Below are 12,796 nucleotides of genomic sequence, written 5' to 3'. Positions count from 1 at the left end.
TGGCCGATAATAGGGGTAGATATGTGGGAATTTAGGGGCAATGGGAGGGTCGAACTATCACGGGCATTTCAGTGTATGTTCCTCCTGGCCTTCAAGGTGAGACGTGCAAAAATTTGGGTGCATTGCTGCTGACGCTCCCGCTGGGCCTTCTAATAGTTGGGGGGGACTTTAATGCAGTGGTAACCAGTGAGCTCGACCGTCACCCCCCACGAGATATCAGACCCACGCAGCGGTGGCTTTCTAACTTTCTGGAGGAGGTGGGACTGGTAGATGGGTGGAGGATGCACAACCCTGACAGAACACAGTACACTTTCCAGTCCGGTGCCCACCAGAGTCTGTTTCGGATAGACTATATCTTGGTCCCGAGCGGTACAAAAGGGGGTGGTGATGGACGGAGCATCTGAACCAATCAAACACTCACACCCAGTAAAAAGATCTGGGTTTGATCCATCACCGTTCTTTAGCCCACTCTGCCACCCCAGTTCAGACATGGCTATATGCAAATCAGTCTGACCCTGTGCCTCATGGGAACAGTCCAGCCCGAACTGCCAAGCCATGCCTTCCCTGGACCGGAAACAAGCTTCCGAGGACCGGTTTCTGGCATTACAGCCGTCTTCAGCCCGGCTTGCTTGAATCCAGTGGCAAAGTGAGCAAGGGACTCACGTCTGAGCATACCCTGCCACACTTATGGCGGCCCAAAGCGGTACAAAAGGGGGTGGTGATGGACGGAGCATCTGAACCAATCAAACACTCACACCCAGTCAAAAGATCTGGGTTTGATCCATCACCCTTCTTTAGCCCACTCTGCCACCCCAGTTCAGACATAGCTATATGAAAATCAGTCTGACCCTGTGCCTCATGGGAACAGTCCAGCCCGAACTGCCAAGCCATGCCTTCCCTGGACCGGAAACAAGCTTCCGAGGACCGGTTTCTGGCATTACAGCCGTCTTCAGCCCGGCTTGCTTGAATCCAGTGGCAAAGTTAGCAAGGGACTCACGTCTGAGCATATCCTGCCACACTTATGGCGGCCAAAAGCGGTACAAAAGAGGGTGGTGATGGACGGAGCATCTGAACCAATCAAACACTCACACCCAGTCAAAAGATCTGGGTTTGATCCATCACCGTTCTTTAGCCCACTCTGCCACCCCAGTTCAGACATGGCTATATGCAAACCAGTCTGACCCTGTGCCTCATGGGAACAGTCCAGCCCGAACTGCCAAGCCATGCCTTCCCTGGACCGGAAACAAGCTTCCGAGGACCGGTTTCTGGCATTACAGCCGTCTTCAGCCCGGCTTGCTTGAATCCAGTGGCAAAGTGAGCAAGGGACTCACGTCTGAGCATACCCTGCCACACTTATGGCGGCCAAAAGCGGTACAAAAGGGGGTGGTGATGGACGGAGCATCTGAACCAATCAAACACTCACACCCAGTCAAAAGATCTGGGTTTGATCCATCACCGTTCTTTAGCCCACTCTGCCACCCCAGTTCAGACATGGCTATATGCAAATCAGTCTGACCCTGTGCCTCATGGGAACAGTCCAGCCCGAACTGCCAAGCCATGCCTTCCCTGGACCGGAAACAAGCTTCCGAGGACCGGTTTCTGGCATTACAGCCGTCTTCAGCCCGGCTTGCTTGAATCCAGTGGCAAAGTAAGCAAGGGACTCACGTCTGAGCATACCCTGCCACACTTATGGCGGCCAAAAGCGGTACAAAAGGGGGTGGTGATGGACGGAGCATCTGAACCAATCAAACACTCACACCCAGTCAAAAGATCTGGGTTTGATCCATCACCGTTCTTTAGCCCACACTGCCACCCCAGTTCAGACATGGCTATATGCAAATCAGTCTGACCCTGTGCCTCATGGGAACAGTCCAGCCCGAACTGCCAAGCCATGCCTTCCCTGGACCGGAAACAAGCTTCCGAGGACCGGTTTCTGGCATTACAGCCGTCTTCAGCCCGGCTTGCTTGAATCCAGTGGCAAAGTGAGCAAGGGACTCACGTCTGAGCATACCCTGCCACACTTATGGCGGCGCAAAGCGGTACAAAAGGGGGTGGTGATGGACGGAGCATCTGAACCAATCAAACACTCACACCCAGTCAAAAGATCTGGGTTTGATCCATCACCGTTCTTTAGCCCACTCTGCCACCCCAGTTCAGACATGGCTATATGCAAATCAGTCTGACCCTGTGCCTCATGGGAACAGTCCAGCCCGAACTGCTTGGCGACCTTAGGCATACAGGAGCTGTGGAACACCCCTACTAATCATACTACTGTCAAAAGATTAGTGAAGAGAACAACAAAATATCTCTCATGGATAGAGGACAAGGCGACTGTTGCCAAGAGGTCACACAGATGGATTATCCTAAACTCTTATTCCAAACAAGGCCAACAGAGTTACCTCGACCAGGGGTATTCAAGAATTACAAATCTGAAATTTCTAAAGTTCAGATTGGGCCTGTTACCCTGTACATGCCATCTTCCACACTGGCTGAGGGATAAAGGGGGCTCCCTCTGTTGTTTATGTGGCAAGGCAATTGAGGACATGACACATCTGTTGTGTTTCTGCGACAAACTGCTGGAGGAAAGAAAACGCTTGATGAAATTCCAGTTTAACCAACGAGGAATACGTACCCGCAGACATGCAGTTCTTGCCTGTTTCACACCAGACGATCCGCAGCTGAACTGCAGCTGGGTAAAGTTTATGAAGGTGGTAGAGAAAAAGATGCAGGAACTTAACCTTCAACTAAGATCGTAGTTATTCAATTAAGCTGAACTATGACTAAAGTGTTGCCTAATAATATCAACTCTAAGGAGTAGCAGAAATGAGTATGTTTTAAGCTCTCAGAGAAGAATGAAACCAAGATGAATTTTACTTAATAATGTTGGGTAAATTGTATTTAATCTTCATGATTTTAAAAATTGTAAATTGTTTTATACGTTATATTATTGATATGGTGAAAATGCACAGTACATACATGTCATTTTTTTAATGGATGAATTGCAATGGTTTTTATTAACTATGCAAATAAACGTACTTACTTAAGTGATATTACCAGTACCGGCTTTTTTCCAAGCGAGTAAAGGAATGTCAGATGATTGTAGGCTAATTGCTTCAATCCTCAGGGTGTCAATTGCCTTGTCGAGATTGAGGTGCCAGGGGTACCATTCCTCCTCAAAAACTGAGAGCTGATGCTCTCAAGATCCTGATGAAAAGATTCATTGGGCCACTCCTGGCAAGTAATGTCTGGCCTTCCAAGACTGCGCTCCAGTCTCAGCCTTGCTTTGCTGCTGTGCCATAGTATGAGCAGCATTGACTTGTTTCCCTTGGCCTGGGCAGTGATTAAAACATATCCAGGGCTCCTGGGTAGGCCAAATGGTGATAGCTGATGTCTGGTATCAGTTTTTATTTTTAAGACTGTCAATGTTGGCTCAGCAGATGGATTTAGCATGTGGTGGGTCAGTTGTTTCAGTGTGTGGATGATGCTGTTGACCTTAGTGCTAAGGTGCTTCTGGTGGATGTTCGAATTGGCCCTCTCTGAATACCAGACCCCAAGGTAGATGTAGGCTGTTACTGTCCCAATTTGCTGATCCTGTAGTTTCCAGTGAGCTTGCCTTTTGAGTGGATATTTCAAAACAATACTACCTTGGTTTTGCTCTGATTGACCAGTACGTGGTCTCCTGGTTGTAGCGTTCAAGCATGATGTGGCCTTTCCGGAGACCCACCCTAGTATCGTCCACTATTGCTGTGTCATCCGAATATTGCAAGATTGGGAACATAACCTTGCCCGGCCTTTGAGTTGCTAGTCTGGCACCTTGCAAGGAGGCCCCCAAGTCTGCATTGTAGAGGTTGAAGAGGAGGGGGGCCAAAACACAGCCCTGTATAAGCCTATTGTTTGTGGGGACTTTAGAAGTTACCATGCAGGGGTTGTTTTGATACAAACCTGTTTTCCTTTGTATAGCGATGTTATTGCCTTTAGGAGTATGGGCGGGATCCCTCAGGTGGTCAGTTTTCCCCATAGTCTGCTGCAGTCCACCCTATCAAAAGCGGTGCTGTAGTCAATGAAGCAGCAGAACAATGGTGGATACTTGTTCTTGACCACCAGTGTGGATACGTATGCCAGTACTATATTGTTGTCCATGGTTGAAGAGTGTAACCTAAAACCTGATTGAAAAAAACAGATGATACCTTGTTTTTTTATTCGTAACTCATGGTCCTTCAAGAGTAATCAGATATAGGCCTTTACTTCTAAATCGAGAATGGCAGCAAGCCTATAGTTTGATAGCTTGAGGTTGTCACCTTTTTGTGCATAGGAAAAAGTATTAGAACCCTCCAGAAGTCAGGTGTTGTTGCAGTCATGAAGGAATTGATAAAGAACACAATAGCAAAAGCAGAGTTGAGAGCAAACAGGACATTGTGATATTATGGAAGTTATTGAAGTGTAACTTACCAGAGTCCACTCTACCTCTATTTCTATCAAGCCCGTAGTATGCAAGATGTCCAAGACCTTCTCCTCCCAGGGAAAGAGTTATAATGGAGCGCTGGGAGGGCAACCGGCAATCCTCTGAATCTCCAGATTGTGGCTGTTGTGCGTACCCTCAGCCTAACGTCATTCCACCTCTTCCTAATGCTGTCCAGTGTGCTCAGGGTGGTACCAACAGCATTCACTCTGTTGACTATCCTGTCCCACATTTCAGTTGTCCTCCTGAGAGGAGTCTGCTGGACCTGAGCTCCAAAACTGCGTTGCTCTACTTTAAGGATTGCTCGGAAAATCTTGTTTTTTTCCCAGGCAAGGTGAAACAATAAAATGTGAGTATATGAATGAAAAAAAAACAAGTGATAGTGGTAAAAAGTTGCAAAACAAACATTACAGGTGGGGGAGAGTGCTAAATGGGAAAATGAAAAAAGGGGTGCCTCATCCAAAAATGCAGAAAACAGTGGTGTCTGTCTTGAGGGCTGCAGTTTGGAAGCAAAGAATGCTGTTCAGGGATGGAGAGGTGTTTTATATGATGAATAGCAGGTGTGCCCACTTGCCACAGCTCATCAGGTATGTAGTTTTTAAATCCATCCAATGGTCACTGTTGTGTTTTTTTTATTTTGGTGTGTACAGCGGTGGGCAACCACTGTTGGGTAACCGCCAGATGTTGATCACCATTTGGAGACCGCGAGTAGGATTGTGTAGTCGTAATATGGTCGGCGGGTGGACAGCGGACCTGGAGGCGTCAGTAAATGCACCTCCGGCATTGCCGACAACCAAGCTCCAATCAGGTAGACCGACTTGGCCGCGATCAATGTTTCAGAAGCTCAACTCGTAATAGGTTGGGCTGTATATTGCTGGTGCAGCAGTGGCATAGATTATGTAGATGCGGTGTTCGAACGGTTGGAGTGCCAAACTCGTAACTAGTCGCTAAATAATCATTTTAGGCTAGATATGCATTATAAAAGATGAACAAATACATTGATAATAAAAGTGATATTGGTAATTGGAAAGTGTAAGTGTTACAGGAAAGTTTCTAAAATATGTTGCATTATACTGTATTGTATTTCTTTTTCAAGCACTAGTTTCCTCATTTTTTAAATCATGCAGTTTAGGTCCACTAACAGATGCCAATGCCAAAGAGTCGAACATCTTTCTTCACTGCTAGCTCTGCTGTCCTGTGCCAATATCACAATTCTCACATTCTAGGTCCTTAGAGAAAACACTAATTTAGATTGCTAAAAATTTGACATGGGTAACTGTGTAAAGGATAATTAGCATGAAATCCGACACAAATTGTTTTTAGCACAAATAATCAACACCTACCTGCGCAGAACATGCTTTTTGCTGTGATTCTGAACAGAGAAAAAAGCGCTGCAAAATAGCTAGTATGTTATGAGCTACCTCGAAAAAAATAGAATATATCCTTTGAGATTACAGCATTTTTCTGGAAAAGTGCCTTCTGTATAGCTAAAGCCAACTATTATTCCGCACAAGAGCATTATTAAGAGCTCATAAAAACATCCGTGCGGAAACGTAGAATGCTTTATCTCATAGCTGTAGCATGCCACTTCGGAAAACGCGAAAGGAAAAGCAATGAAAATGTATCCGCATTGCTAAATCTGGCATTTAGATTCACTGAACTTGTGAAGTCAATTTAATATGAGTGGGTGAATATAAAAGCTGTAATCAAAATGTGAATTTTTCTTCGATACATTAGAAAAGATTGTCATAAAATGATCAGTTAGGGAGAAAAAAAGTAGAAGAGGCATTTTGGCTGGAGCTTGAAATTTTCCTTCAGTTCAAAAGGAATTTTGTTGACTCATTAACTACTACGTCTTATTAACTTTGAAGTATGCAAAACTTTAGACGCAGGTTTTGGACCTTTTTCAAGTAAAAATATAGGGTAAAAGTACATTTATGAATTTGTCAACAAGTAAATGTCATGTTGATTGATTTCCCGTAATGAAAAATGACTAAGAGCACATATTGTGGTTGTGTGAATGTCTATTAGAAAAAGCTCCCAAAGTGAAAGAAGTGTTATCACAAGCGTTTTTACTTCCGATGGCAACACAGGAACTGAAGCCAAATTCCTAAAAGTAAACATAATTAAAGATGCTAAAGAGCCCGAAATAAGTGCAAAATGAATGCAGTAAATGTAGATAAAAGCATTGTTTAATTGTCATATGCATATTAACCAGGATGCTGCCATAATCAATGAAATGCACAAACCATGACTTGACAGGGATACAGCCGCAATATACACCGAGCATTGGCAATGCCAATAGGTCTGGCTTTTGAATGAAAGTGCCTTTTGTGCCACTGATGTGTGTAGACACTTAATAATGTATCATTCACGCACTCACGTTTCCACTCATTCATCAATTTACTAACTCAGCCATCCATTCACCCTCTGACACAACCACATTAAAACACATTCAAACTCAACAATTTATGCAAGATAAATTAGAAGAAAAAGGAAATATTTTGCCTTCTAAACATGGTAAAGCGATACAAAAGGGGATGATGGACGGAGCGTTTGAACAAATCAAACACTCACCCCCAATCAACTGATCTGGGTTTAATCCATCACCATTCTTTAGTTCACTCAGCCACCCCAGTTCAGACATGGCTATATGCAAATCAGTCTGACCCTGTGCCTTATGGGAACAGTCCAGCCCGAACTGCCAAGCCATGTCTTCCCTGGACCGGAAACAAGCATCCTGGGACCGGTTTCGGATTCATAATCCTCATGTTATGTTATGTTATGTTATGTTAAAATGGCTTTTGTAGAGCGCACGGCTACTCAAAAAGAGTGTCCCGGCGCTTTTAATTAACGAAGGCTGCAGTAAAACTAACATAACACATTAAAAAGAGAGAATTACAGATACAGAGAAAAAAAAAAAAAAAAAAAAAAAAAACAACACACACAGGGGGCCTACTGGGAGAATAACCACGTTTTAAGGTCCTTTCTGAAGGCTAATAAACTAGTGGCTCCCCGAAGTGACAGGGGCAGAGAGTTCCACAGTTGGGGCGCCAGCAATCCAAAGGAGCGACTTCCCAGACGTGCTCGCTTCACTCGTGGAACGGTCGCCAGAAGTAAGGATTCTGACCTCAGAGAGCGCGCCGGTTGGTAGAAGGCGAGTCTCTTTTGGAGATACTTAGCCCCCGTCGCATGAAGAGCTTTGTAAGTCAGAGTTAAGGTCTTATAGGCGATCCGCTTACGAATTGGAAGCCAGTGCAAGGTCTGGAGCAGAGCCGTGGCACTGGCACGTCTGTTCAATCCGTAGATTGCTCGCGCCGCAGCGTTCTGCACAACTTGCAGCCGCTGTAACAGGTACTCTGGCAGGCCCAGGTATAGAACGTTAGAATAATCCAACCTGGAGCCTATCAGGGCCTGCACAGTCAGCCTCCTGTGCTCCTCCGATAGCAGGGGAAGAAACCTCCGTAGCATCCTCAGGAGGCCGAAACACATACCCGACACTCCGAGAATCTGGGCCTTCATTGTTAACCCCGTGTCCATCTTCACACCCAAGTTCTTAGCCAGTTGGGATGAACACAAAGGGGGGGACATATTAATGGGCCACCAGGCCTGCCACTCTGGTTCCATATCGCACCCGAAGAAGAGTACCTCAGACTTATCGGGATTGCACTTGAGGCTGTGTAGATGGAACCATTGAAACACAGCCCCAAGGCAATCCCGGATACTCTCCCCCTCGAAGTCCTCTCCTCTCTTACAAGAGAAGAGAAGCTGGGTATCGTCGGCATACGATACGATCCGGGCCCCAAACGACTCCGCCAATGCCGCCAAAGGGGTCATGAAGATATTAAAGAGGGTCGGGCTCAAGATAGAGCCCTGAGGGACCCCGACTCCCAGAGGCGGCATCACGGCGGAATCCGGAGCGGCCCAGACCGTTTGCCGGCGGCCAGCTAGAAAAGAAGAAAACCAGCTGAACACCGTTCCCCGAAGTCCTATCTCATGGAGTCTTGTGAGAAGACCATCATGGGGAACGGTGTCAAAAGCCGCCGACAAGTCCAACATCACCAGCATGGCTTTGCCCCCTGAATCCAAGATCCCCTTGATTGTTTCGGAGACCTCGAGGAGCGCAGTCTCCGTACTGAGACCCGGGCGAAAACCTGACTGGGTGGCATGCAGAATCTCATTCGACTCTAGAAAGTTGGAGAGCACCGTCTGCACGTGCTTCTCAACAACCTTCGTAAGAGCCGGCAGCAGAGAGATAGGCCGATAGTTGACAGGGGCCTTAGGGTCCAGGCCAGGCTTCTTAAGCAGCGGGATGACCATTGCCTGCTTCCAAGCCTGCGGAACCACTCCCTGGCTCAGCGAGAGATTCAGCAGCGGATTAGCCAATGGATTAATAACCTCAGCCAGTTTCGCCAGAATCTTAGCAGGGCAGGGGTCCAGGGGCGAGCCGGACTTCAAGTTGCTCAAAAGTGCTAAGGAGACGGGCGCCAAAATAGGTGGAAATGCGCCCAATGTGGGGCCCGGCAGCGCCGGGGGCGATCGAATGGCCTCACTGACAGTCCGCTCCTCGGGGATGGTCGCCGGGAAAGAGGCCTGTATCAGTTGGATCTTGCTGGTAAAAAAATCAGCAAGATCTGCAGCCCACGCGTCAGAGGGCCTCTCCTCAGCAGTGTTTATCCGGGGCGATGTAAACTCCCTCACTATAGAGAAGATCTCCTTGCAGGAGTTGGAGGCAGCATCAATCCTCCCTGCCAGGTAGGTTTTCTTACCTAGGCGGATATCTCGGTGATACTCCTTGACCATGTTCTTAAAAGCCACCTTCGCCTCCACGTCGTATTTTAACCGCCAAGTTCTTTCCGCTACCTTGCACTGCTGCCGCTTAGCCGACAGTGCAACGGTAAACCAAGGGGCGGAGACTCGTTTGGGAGTCAGACGGGGGATTAATTCCGGGGCCAGGTCATTAAGCCTATCAACCAACCACACCTGCAAGGACTCCAAATCCTTCGTCAGATCTCCGGAGAGAGGACAGGGATGATCCAGAGCTGCCTGAGCCAACATCTCAGGGGTCACTCGATGGTACGCCCTATGGGGTTGGCCATGTCGCTGTGGGGCGGCAACAGCCAATTTAGCAGTGCCTTTGATCAAAAATTTAGCCAGCGAATGGTCTGACCATAGAACCGGGACAATCTCTAACACCTCTAAAGGAGAGGTCGAGAAAACCTGATCAAGAGTGTGCCCCTTATTATGCGTCGGCTCATGTAAATAGGGAAGCAAGCCCAATGGAGCCGTGGCCTCAAAGATTTTAATTGCGGCCGCGTCCAAAGGATCGTCCATCCGGAAGTTAAAATCCCCGGCCACAATGCAGTGTTCTGCTTTCAGGGCCAGTCTCAGTAAGGCGGAATCTAGATCTTCAAAAAACATTCCGGGAGGGCCAGGCGGTCTATAAACTAATAACCCCTTCACAGATTGGTGCGGAGCCAGAGAGATAGAAAAAGCAAGGGCCTCCGAACCACGAATATCCTCCACTGGCAGGATCGAACATACCATGTCCTTCCTCACCACAAGTGCCACTCCACCGCCCCTTCCCCCAACTCTGTCCTTCCTGAATACATTGTAGTCAGGTGGGATTGCCATAGCGACATCTGGATTCGATGAATCTCCCCACCATGTCTCAGTAAGCATGAGACACAGTGGCTTAGCCGTGTCCAGAAGCTCAAAGATGTCTTGAGCATGTCTGCATGCCGATCTAGTATTTAGTAGCATGCAGAGATATCGTACACTGGCGCCAGTATTGCCAGGAGGCAGTGACAGAGTACGCGAGGGACGCCAACCACAGCCGGGGCAGATGGACTTACCGCGGTGACGCCCAGGGAAGACAGTGCAGCAACCACCGGTGGCAGGGAGGAAAGCACGAAGCTCCCCAGCAGTGTAGCGCCGCACAAAGGAACCTACTCGGCACATAATGCAAAAACCGAGTCCGCCGCTACGCCCCGCGCGCCTCCGGGTCGCTGACGGGCGCAGACGGGCAGGACTCTGGCTAGACTCAGGCGCCGACCAGGCGCTACCGCTGCGCGTCACCGCTGCGCGATTCCTGCGAGCATTAAATAGGGTCCAGCTGAAGATGGAAGAAAGCGCTAGAGCGCTCCACCAGTGACCCACTCGCCACTAGCCCCCCCCAAGATGGCGGCCTCGCGCCAGAAACGCTAGCACACAGGTAACAAATCCGCTCAAAGAGCGGTGCGGGGCACTCTTTACGTGCAGGTATGTGGGCGCTACTGGTGCAATTAAAAGCGTGCTGAAATAAGAAGGTAAAAAAACATAAAAAGAAAAAAACGATAATTTTTTAAAATATGAGCGCTGCAGCCTACAGTACAGCAGCGAAGCGCGCGTGCTGTCTTCCTTGTCCTTGTCCTCATCAGCCAGGCTATCTTGAATCCAGTGGCCAAGTGAACAAGGGACTCACGTCTGAGCATACCCTGCCACACTTAGGGCGAACAAAGCGATACAAAAGGGGATGATGGACGGAGCGTTTGAACAAATCAAACACTCACCCCCAGTCAACTGATCTGGGTTTAATCCATCACCATTCTTTAGTTCACTCAGCCACCCCAGTTCAGACATGGCTATATGCAAATCAGTCTGACCCTGTCTAAACATGGTAGGCATATGTTTGGATAACTAAAGTAAACATAGCAGTGGGTGTCCATCATGTAAAGATAGTGCAAATAGTCTATCCTTGCTTTAAAGTTCAAGCATGGCAAACACATTTACAGCCAACATGTAGGCCATCGTAGAACAGTTAAAACCATCATGCACTATAGGTAACAGCATTTCATATTGATCTCCTAGTTTGGAGAAAGTGGTCACATGAAACACACCACACTGAGGCATGCAACCTATTGGAGAGCGGTAGCATCATTAACATTAAAATGAAAACAGGAGAAACAAAGAAATGAATGGGGATATATATAAGGTGAAAATTCAAAGCTAATGGACCGGCCAACCAGCTCTGATACTGAAGAGCATTGAGGGAGAGATTAACAAACATTTTACGCAAGGCAACTTGCTGCACTGCATTGCGTGTAAAGGATACATCAGAAATGTGCGATATTTACAATGATATGCCACATTTCTGCTTTCTCGTTGCACTGATGCACTGTGTAATGCCTAGAGCCAATGCAGGCAACATAGTGCAGTGGTGGAAGGGTGCATGCGTTACAAGCAGGATTTGTTTTGTACAGGAAGGGACACCTGCCTGCACAAAAACAATGCTTATAGACATTTCTCTTTTTCTTTGTGTGATGCGTAATGCATTATACATAGAAAAAAGAAGTAACAAGGAGATATAAACATTATGCTTGGTTTTGGGACTGGAGGAATACCATTTCTATGCATTCCCAGGTTTTACAGCTCTTTGTAAATCTGGCAATGCGTCAAAATCCATGGGTGGATGATTGGGAACATCCACATTCCACCCATGGATCGCCTCCCTGTCACAAGGTAAAGAAAGGCAGTGAAATGGGCTGCTTTGCATTATCCCTGGTTTTATTAAACCACGCAGAGCCATGCAAGGGGCTTTAGATGCCTTGCCTGAAGCACAGGAAATGCAAGCCTCTAGTAAACCTGGCCCTCATTTCTAGGTGATTGTGCACTTGTGATCAGAAAATACCATTATTCATAGGGCAAAAGAGCCAATGACTGCTGCACACTGAACCATTACCCCATTCAAATCGTTGTCATGGATGGAAGCAGAGTGTATATGACACTCAGACTGACCAATGGCATAACAGAAAACACCCAAATGCCCTCTATAAATCTAAATGGATATATATTCATGAATATGGATGGAAGTATTATTTAATGATTATTTTATTACAAGATCCTGGCAGATTTCTAAGAAGATATTCTTTTTATTGCAGGATCCTGGCAGACTTCATCTAAGAATAGATACCAGCAAAAATTATTGCAGTGCACATTTTCTTCCCCCTGGGTTTGTCAGAGACGTTAACCAACACCAAAAACATTCCCTGTGAAGGTAAATTGACATTTTGGGTCTGATTTAGGTCTTGGCAGATAGGATACTCCATCGCAAATGTGACAGATATCCCATTTGCGGTATTACAAGTGCTATTGGATATAATGCCATTGTAATACAATGGACAGGATAGCCGTCATATTGTAAAGGAGTAGCGCATCCATCAACACTTAAATCAGGCCCTTCGTCTAACGGAATATCTATTTGTAGGCTTTAATACAGAGAAATAACAGCAATCCATCATTTAATGCCTATTCATTTTAACATATGCTTTTCATAATCAATATGTCACGTCTGATGTG

This window comes from Lissotriton helveticus, chromosome 1_1 (assembly GCF_964261635.1).
Source record: "Lissotriton helveticus chromosome 1_1, aLisHel1.1, whole genome shotgun sequence".
In the NCBI taxonomy this organism is placed as follows: Eukaryota; Metazoa; Chordata; class Amphibia; order Caudata; family Salamandridae; genus Lissotriton; species Lissotriton helveticus.
This window is presented reverse-complemented; position numbering follows the sequence as displayed.